Here is a 9,109-nt window from a genome sequence, read left to right as displayed (position 1 = left end):
GGATACAGGAGTGCTGATGCATAGGGGCACTTGTACTCCAATGTTTATAGCAGCACTCTCGACAATAGCCAAATTATGGAAAGAGCCTAAATGTCCATCCACTGATGAATGGATAAAGAAATTGTGGTTTTTATACACAATGGAGTACTACGTGGCAATGAGGAAGAATGAAATATGGCCCTTTGCAGCAACGTGGATGGAACAGGAGAGTGTGATGCTAAGTGAAATAAGCCATACAGAGAAAGACAGATACCATATGTTTTCACTCTTATGTGGATCCTGAGAAACGTAACAGAAACCCATGGGGGAGGGGAAGGAAAAAAAAATGAGGTTAGAGTGGGAGAGAGCCAAAGCATAAGAGACTCTTAAAAACTGAGAACAAACTGAGGGTTGATGGGGGGTGGGAGGGAGAGGAGGGCGGGAGGGAGAGGAGGGTGGGTGATGGGTATTGATGAGGGCAGTTTTGGGGATGAGCACTGGGTGTTGTATGGAAACCAATTTGACAATAAATTTCATAAAAAAAAAAAAGAACCCTTGAATACTTAACGTTATCACCACCTGGTTCTCTTCCCTTCCTTCTGGCCATTTAGTCAGGCAAGAAGATGTAATTCTGTGAGGAAACCACTTCAGTGCTGCCTTTCACACTCCATTTTAAGATTTCCTTGAATGTCGCTGGAGAACATAGTGTGCAAAAGATTAGGATGAATTTACCATGTTATAGAGAACCTTTTGATGATATCAGGCGATGGCTTGAGCAAGGTAGCTGTTTCTCTTAGCCTGCTTTCTCATTTGAAAAGTGGGCATCGACACAGTGACCTCCTTGGGGCGCCTGGGTGGCTCAGTCAGTTAAGCGTCCAGCTTCAGCTTAGGTCATGACCTCACGGTTTCGTGGGTTCTAGCCCCGCCTCGGGATCTGCGTGGACAGAGGAGAGTCTGCTTAGGATTTTCTCTCTGCCTGTCTCTGTCGCTCAAAATCTGTAACTAAACTTAAACAAAAAATAGATTCTCTTTCTCTGTCTCCCTCTGCCTCTCTCCCCTGCTCATGCTTTCTCTCTCTTTCAAATAAAAAAAAAAAAATTAAAGACTGCAACAACGAAACTCCTACAATCCTCTCTCGCCCTCACAATCCTCCCCAGGTCCTGTTAATTTTTTACTCCTTTCCTTAGCAAACTTTTCTACAGTCTTATCTATATTTGCTGTCTCCATTTCTTCATCTCCCAATCGCTGTTTAGGAAAATGAACTTTCTGTACATCATACAGAAATATACCATTAGGAACAGGTATCACTAAAGCCCGCCTTGACCACTGTCCCCATCCTGTCTCTCTCCTGACCAGAGATCGCCAAGATCTGTGCGTTCTTTTTATCCTTCCAGCCCAGTTTTTCTGCATGCTTACATGTGTATATGTCCTTGCAAAAATGTGTAGTATTATTTGCGTGTCTGTGTGTTTTACCTAAATGATACCGTTCTGTATCAGCAATTTGTTCCTTTGCTCTCTTTGTGTCTCAGAGGTCTGTTAATATATGAAAATTATATCAGTTCATGCAAATTTACATTCCTTCAGCTTCTGACTCTATTAGTAATTGCTAATGTTTATGATGTGCTGACCATGTCCCATGTTTTACATATGGTTACTTATTTAGATCTTTCAAATGACCCCGAGAAGTAGGTTTTATTGTCTCCATTTTCATGAAGAAACTGAGGCAGAAAGAGACTAAGCATCTTGCTTAATTAAGGGTATGTGCTTAGTAAATGATGAAGTCGGGGTATAAAGTCAGGCACCTGGCTCCAGAGTCTGTGTTGTTAATCGTGACCTTGTTCTACGGTATGAATAGACCATGTCTGATTTAGCCGTTTTTTGTTGTTGTTGCTGTTTACAGGTTTTTTTAATTTTTAATTTTTTTTTAAAATTTATTTTTGAGAGAGAGACAGAGTGAGTGGGAGAGGGGCAGATAGAGAAAGGGAGACACAGGATCCAAAGCAGACCCCAGGCTCTGAGCTGTCAGCACAGAGCCTGACACGGGGCTCGGATTCATGAGTCGTGAGATCGTGACCTGAGCCCAAGTCAGACACTCAATGGACTGAGCCACCTAGGCACCCTACAGTTTTTATTAATAATAAGCAACGTTTCAATAAGCACCTTGCACTTGCTTGCTTCTGCAGGAGCGTATGTTTATGGTAAACTTCTGGGTCATGGGTGAGCCCATGTAGCATTATTATGGATATTGTCAAATCATCTTTGAAAGGGAACATCCATTTTATTTACTTTTTTGTTTGTTTTAGAGACAGAGACAGAAAGAGAGTGCATGCGAGTGGGGGAGGGGGCAGAAGGCATGAGAGAGAATCCCAAGCAGGCTCCACACTCAGCATGGAGCCCAATGAAGGGCTTGATCTCACAACCCTGGGATCATGATCCCCGGAACCAAAATCAAGAGTCAGATGCTCAACCAACTGAGACACCCAGGTGCCCAAGGGACCATCCATTTTATATTCCTATCAGCCATATAGGAGCATTCTAGCTTCCTCACCATTTTACTAAGTTGATAGCAAATTTTAAGCATTTTGCAATCACGCAGGTTAAAAATGGTACCTTACAATCTCCACTTTGAGTGAAGATTGCCTTTGAGTGTTAGTGGGTGGGGCGTCTTTTCATGTGGTTACGCATTATTTACAGTGTTTCTTTTACGAGCTTCCTGTTTATAATCTTTACTTGGTTTTCTGTGGGAATATAGTAAAACTTTGGACTGCGAGCAACTTGTTTTGTGAGTGTTCCGCAAGACCAGCAAGCATTCCTAATACATTTTAACTTGATAAAGGAGCAATATCTTTTTATTAAATTTTTTTTTCAACGTTTATTTTTATTTTTGGGACAGAGAGAGACAGAGCATGAACGGGGGAGGGGCAGAGAGAGAGGGAGACACAGAATCGGAAACAGGCTCCAGGCTCTGAGCCATCAGCCCAGAGCCTGACGCGGGGCTCGAACTCACGGACCGCGAGATCGTGACCTGGCTGAAGTTGGACGCTTAACCGACTGCGCCACCCAGGCGCCCCGATAAAGGAGCAATATCTTGCAATACAAGAAGTAGGCGATGCCGAATGTCACATGATCACAACTGAGCCAATGGTTCTTCTCTCTCCCTCTCACTGCGGGATTGTGGGTGATTGTTGCCAGGCTTGGATGCTTGGTTTCGGGCCGGGGTGTTTGGCAGAACTTCTGTGGGCCAGAAGGTGCCCACAACTGGCACTAGGGTATTTTTTGTCACTTCAAAGTGCCTATGGACAGTCCTTTGCTTTTCGAGACAAGAGGAAGCTTAGGAATGCTTTGCTTCATTCTAGGTCAGGCTGCCTGCGGATAGAGACCCTTTCCTCTCCTGCCTTATTGCCAGTTATGTTAAATACAGTATGACAAGAGTTTATTAATACTGTACTGTGGTCAACATCCTTGTGAGCGCATACGATGACCCTCACGTAGAAAAATTCCTTTGAGCCAATGGATAGCAGTGGTGCCATTAGTCACAGTGAAAGTTGTCCTACAAAATAACCCTCCTCTCTCTTGTCTCCCTCACACCAGCCGCGAAGGGTTTCAAAGGTAAGCACAGGTTAATTTGTTTATTTTTCTTTATACTTTGTATTTTCTTTTTTATTTTATATTATAGTGTTGTAATCATTTTTATGCGAATATTTTTGGGCTGTCGAATGAATCTTCTGAGTTTCCATTGTTTCTTATGGGGAAATTCGCTTTGATATACACGTGCTTTGGATTACAAGCATGTTTCTGGAACGAATTAACGCTCGAAAACCAAGGTTTTACCGCATTTGTCTTTTTCTTTTCAGTTTGTAAGAGTTTACATATTTTGGATATCACAGATTACTTTACAGATCACTTCCATATGGCTTCTATCTCTACTGAAACTTGTCAAGGTCATAGTATCTTTATAGAGTGGATTCAAGAGATCCTTCTCTGGCATTATCTTACTTTGTAGCTCAGTAGTTCATGACCATGCCAGTTGTAGTGGGTTTGAGCATATCAGGGCTGGTAAAGAAAAAAATGGCCACTAGATGGCGGTAGCATGCAACAGTGTTTATTTGGGTGCGTCCTTTGACAAGTTGCCTGAGAAGCAAGTCCCTCACAGCACCTAGAAAGGGAAGAGAGCAAGGGAAGTCTTGGGGGAGAGCGACATAATATATCGCAGGGTTGGGGTGTCCATGTCTAGGTGATGTTCCTCAGCAGCACGGTGGGGCAGCTCTGGGTCAGAAGGCTTCAAAGGGCAGCAGCAGCTTGGGGATTTTTTTTCATAGCGGTAAGGTTTGGTTTAGCTGTGGGTAGCAGATATTGGGTGCAGTTTTGTGGGATTTGCAAAGCAGGCAAAATATGGCTAAAAATATGCTGATTTGGGCTATAGTGAGGGCAATTAGATCTGTAAAAATTTGAGTTTGGTGCTGGTGGGCTTTGAGCTGGCAGTCTCAGTGTCCTCTAAAGAACAAACAGCGTAGGGACCAATATATAGGGGACATCTGTAACCCATTCACTTCTTTCTTTCTTTCAAACATTCTTCTTTCAAACACTCTTCTTTCAAACATTCTTCTTGTAATTTATATGATCCTAGTCACCTCTCTCAAGTCCTCTTTGCTGATTTACACCTTCTATCTGTCCTCTAACTCAGTGATTCCCAAATCTTTTGGATTCAGGATGCCTTTAAATCCTGAAAAATTGGGGACCCCCAAAGAGGCTTTGTTTTTGTAGGTCATTTTTCTCTCTATTTACTGTCTTAGAAATTAGGACCGGGGAATTAAAATGGATTTATTCATTTACTTAAAAGTGATAATAGGGTCGCCTGGGTGGCTCAGTCAGTTGGTTGAGCACCGGACTCTTGATCTCAGCTCAGGTCTTGATCTCAGGGTTGTGAGTTCAAGCACCACAGGGGGCTCCACACTAGGCATGAAGCCTATTTAAAAAAAAATAACCATAATAAACCTATTGCAAGCTAACATAAATAACATCTTTTACACGAAAAGTGACTAAAGAACATTCTGATATATTGATTTAATCTTTATATGTAGACGATATACTGTAGGTCATATAAATCATCTTTATATGATTACATCTTTAAATGTAGACCATATACTATAGGTCTAGATTTGAGTCTTCTAATAATTTTTTAAAGTCAACAAACCTTTTTAAATACAATAAAATATTATAAACAAATTTTATTTTGCATTTTTTAAATCTTTATTTATTTTTGAGAGAGAGACAGCATGTGAGCAGGGGAAGAGCAGAGAGAGGGAGACACAGAATCCGAAGCAAGCTCCAGGCTCTGAGCTGTCAGCACAGAGCCTGATGTGGGGCTCGAACTCACAAACTGTGAGATCGGGACCTGAGCCAAAGTCAGATGCTCAACCAACTGAGCCACCCAGGTGCCCCTAAACAAATTTCATTTTAAAATGAAATGAAATATCATTCTAAAGTAATAACAGCCTGAGGTTAAACTTAAAAAATTTAGAAAATACTTCAAAACTTTAAGAAACAGTATTGTGAAACAAGGAAACAAAGTAGACTTAGTTCTAGTTATGTTTCCACATGGGCTCAAGGAAACTCTGGGATTTCAAAATAACTGTTGAATGACAATGAGACTACGGAGATCATAACAGGTGTAACTGATGACCGTTGATAAGAAGAGACTATAAATCCCAAGGAAAGAATTAATCTCTGAAAACACAAAATTTGTCACTTAAGCCTACTGCTTTAGAAAATTCTAGAAAACATACAGATGCATAGGAACATATTCTAGTAACTATTGGAGCCATGACGTTATCACAGATCATACAGCCTTTGGAAAAGCCTACTGTGTCCTCATGGAAGAATGGAATTGAAAAAGAAAAATTACATCTTGGTATTATAATCATAATCATTTTGACCTTTCCAGACCTCCCTGCAGGAACCCAGTGCTGGAGTGAGTGCCTTAGGACTCAGACTAGAGCTTAAACCCTAGATGTTCTCCAACCCCTCGGCTTTAAATACATGTGCTGATGACTTTAAATTTGTGTCTCCAACTTTGACCTGTCCACTTGCCTACTCAACATTTTCACCCATATATATACTAGACATCTCAGAATTAACATGTCCCAGGTAGAACTTTTGACTTCGCCTAAATGTGCTCATCTCCACGTCATCCTCAATGCATTGTACCACCTGCATGATTGTGCAAGTCAGAAATCACAGTACATAGCCAATATGTTTCCTTGTCCCTCATCCCTTATTATCATTCCAAGGGGAAGTCCACAGGGTTTAGCTTCACAGCACAGTGCAGATCTGTGGGTGGCTCCTCCCCACCCATCTCTACACTTACCCACAAGCTATCATCTTGTTTCACCTGGGCCACAGTAGCAGCCTCCTAATTATCATTGTTGACTAAGTTTTGTGCTACTATAATCCAGCTTCCGCCATTGCAGCTACAGTGATTCCTTAAAAATTCAAATTAGATTATGTCATTCTTCTACCTAAACTCTCTCTGGTTTTAGTGTTAGTTTCCCAAAGACTCTTCATGACTTGACACTTGCCTCTTCTACTCCAACCGCATGCGGACCACTCAGCTCCTTCTTTATTATGTTCTAGTTTCTTAAGATTCTTTTATCTTCCTTGAACATGGCAATCTCTTTCTCATCTCCCAGTGTTTGTGTTATTTCTTCCCTCTACTTGAATTGTTCTTTCCTCAGTTCTTTGCGTGAATTACTCTTTCTTATGCTTCAGGGATCAATTTGAATGTCACCTTTACAGCAAGATCTTCCTACAGAGAACGGTACAGGAAGGCCCCCCTTTATGTAAGCAGTGAGGTCCAGTAGAAATATGATGGGATCGGTAGTATTATACTTTCTAGTAGCCCCACTGAAAAAGTAAAAAGAAATATGTGAAGTTAATTTTAATAAGATATTTCACTTAACCCAAATATATCCTATTGTCATTTCAATAGGCAATTGGTATAAAATCATTAACGGCATCTTTTACATACTTTGGCTCATACTAAGTTTTTTTTTTTTTTTAGCTTTATTGAGATATAATTGACATGAAATCTATTGAGATAAATGTCAGGCACACAGCATGATGGCTTGATATACGTGTACACTGTGAATTATTATCACAGTAGAGCTGGTTAACATCTCCATTACCTCATATAAATATCATTTCTTTGGGGGGGTCAAGAACATTTAAGATTTCCTTTCTTAGCAACTTTCAAGTGGCTGCTACAGTATTGCTAACTATGTCACCATTTAGTACATTAGATCACCAGAACCTGTTCATCTTATAGTAAGAAATCTGTACCCCTCGAACAATCTGTCTCCTACTTTCTGCCCCCTCCCCACTGTCTCCCCTTCCCTTGACAACCACCACCTCACTCTCTGTTTCTATGAGTTTGCCTTTTTTAGTCAACATCTAAGTGATATCATATAGTATTTCTCTTTCCCTGATTTATTTCATTGGCATCATTATACCATCAGTGTCCATTCGTGCTGTCACAAACAGCAAGACTTCCTTCTTTCTCATGGCTGAACAATACTCGTGTGTGTGTGTGTGTATCACATCTTCTTTACCCATTCGTCCATGGAAAGGCACTTAGGTTGTTTCCATATCTTGACCAAATGCTGCAATGAACAAATGAACATGGGGGGGGTGCAGATACCTCTTTCAGTTAGTGATTTCGTCTTCTTTGGGTATATACACAGAAGTGGAATTGTTGGATCATATTTTTAATTTTTTCAGGAACCTCCATAGTATTTTGCACGGGAGCCGTACTAATTTACATTTCCAACGGCGTGCAAGGGTTCCCTTTTCTCCACGTCTTTGCCAGGCATGTTATCTCCGGTCTTTTGGATAACAGCCATTCTAATAGGTGTGAGGTGATATTTTGTGGTTTTGATTTGCATTTTCCTGATGGTTAGTGATGTTGAGCACCTTTTCATGTACCCGTTGGTCGTTTGTACAAAATGTCTAGTCAGTTCCTTTGCCCAGTTTTAAATCAGATATTTGTGTTTTTGATATTGAAGTGTATGAGTTCCTTATATATTTAGGATATTAACCTCTTATCAGGTAGATGGCTTGCAAATATTTTCTCCCATTCTGTAAGTGGCCTTCTTATTTTATTGTTTCTTTTACTGTATAGAGGACATTTTAGTTTGATGCAGTCCCAATTGAGTTTCTCTCTGTTGCTTGTGCTGTTGGTGTCATACTCAAAATATCATTGCCAAGACCAATACCGGGGAACTTTGCTCTTCTTTTCTTTTAGAAATTTTACAGTTTCCAGTCTTATATTTAAATTTGTCATCTATTTTGAGTTATTTTTTGAGTAGTGTAAGATAAGGGTCCAATTCCACTTTTCTGCATGTGATTATCTACGTTTTCTAGCATCATTTATTGTAGATATTATCCTTAACCCATTAAGTATTCTTGCCTTCCTTGTCAAATATTAGTGGATCATATATGCAAGGGTTTCTAGGCTCTGGATTCTATCCCACTGGGCTATGTGTCTTTTTTAGCCAACACCATACTGTTTTGATTATTATAGCTTTCTAATATAATTTGAAGTCAAGAAATGTGATGCCTCCAGCTTTATTCTTTCTCAGGTTTGCTTTGGCTATGTGGACTCTTCTGCCGTTCAATACAAATTTTAGGATTGTTTATTTCTATTGCTGTGAAGATGAATCTGTAGATGACTTTGGGTAGTTGGACATTTTAACAGTATTAAGTCTCCTGATCCATGAACATAGGATATTTTTCTATTTATTTGTATCTTCTTCAATTTCTTTCATCAAGGTCTTACAGTTTTTAGTGTACAGGTCTTTCACCTCCTTAGCTTAAGGAGGCTCCTTGGCTATTATGAATGGGATTGTTTTCTTTATTTCTTTTTCAAATAATTCATTTTTGGTATATAGAAATACAACTTATTTCTGTAGGTTCATTTTGTGTCTGGCAACTTTACTGAATTCCTTGATTAGTTCTAACAGTTTTGGGGTGGAGTCTTTAGGATTTTCCATACAAAAGATCATATATCTGCAGACAGAGGCAATTTTGCTTTTTCTTTTCCAATTTAGATGATTTTTATCAGCTTTTCTTGCTT

The sequence above is a fragment of the Prionailurus viverrinus genome, chromosome B1 (assembly GCF_022837055.1).
Source record: "Prionailurus viverrinus isolate Anna chromosome B1, UM_Priviv_1.0, whole genome shotgun sequence".
NCBI classification, from domain to species: Eukaryota; Metazoa; Chordata; class Mammalia; order Carnivora; family Felidae; genus Prionailurus; species Prionailurus viverrinus.
This window is presented reverse-complemented; position numbering follows the sequence as displayed.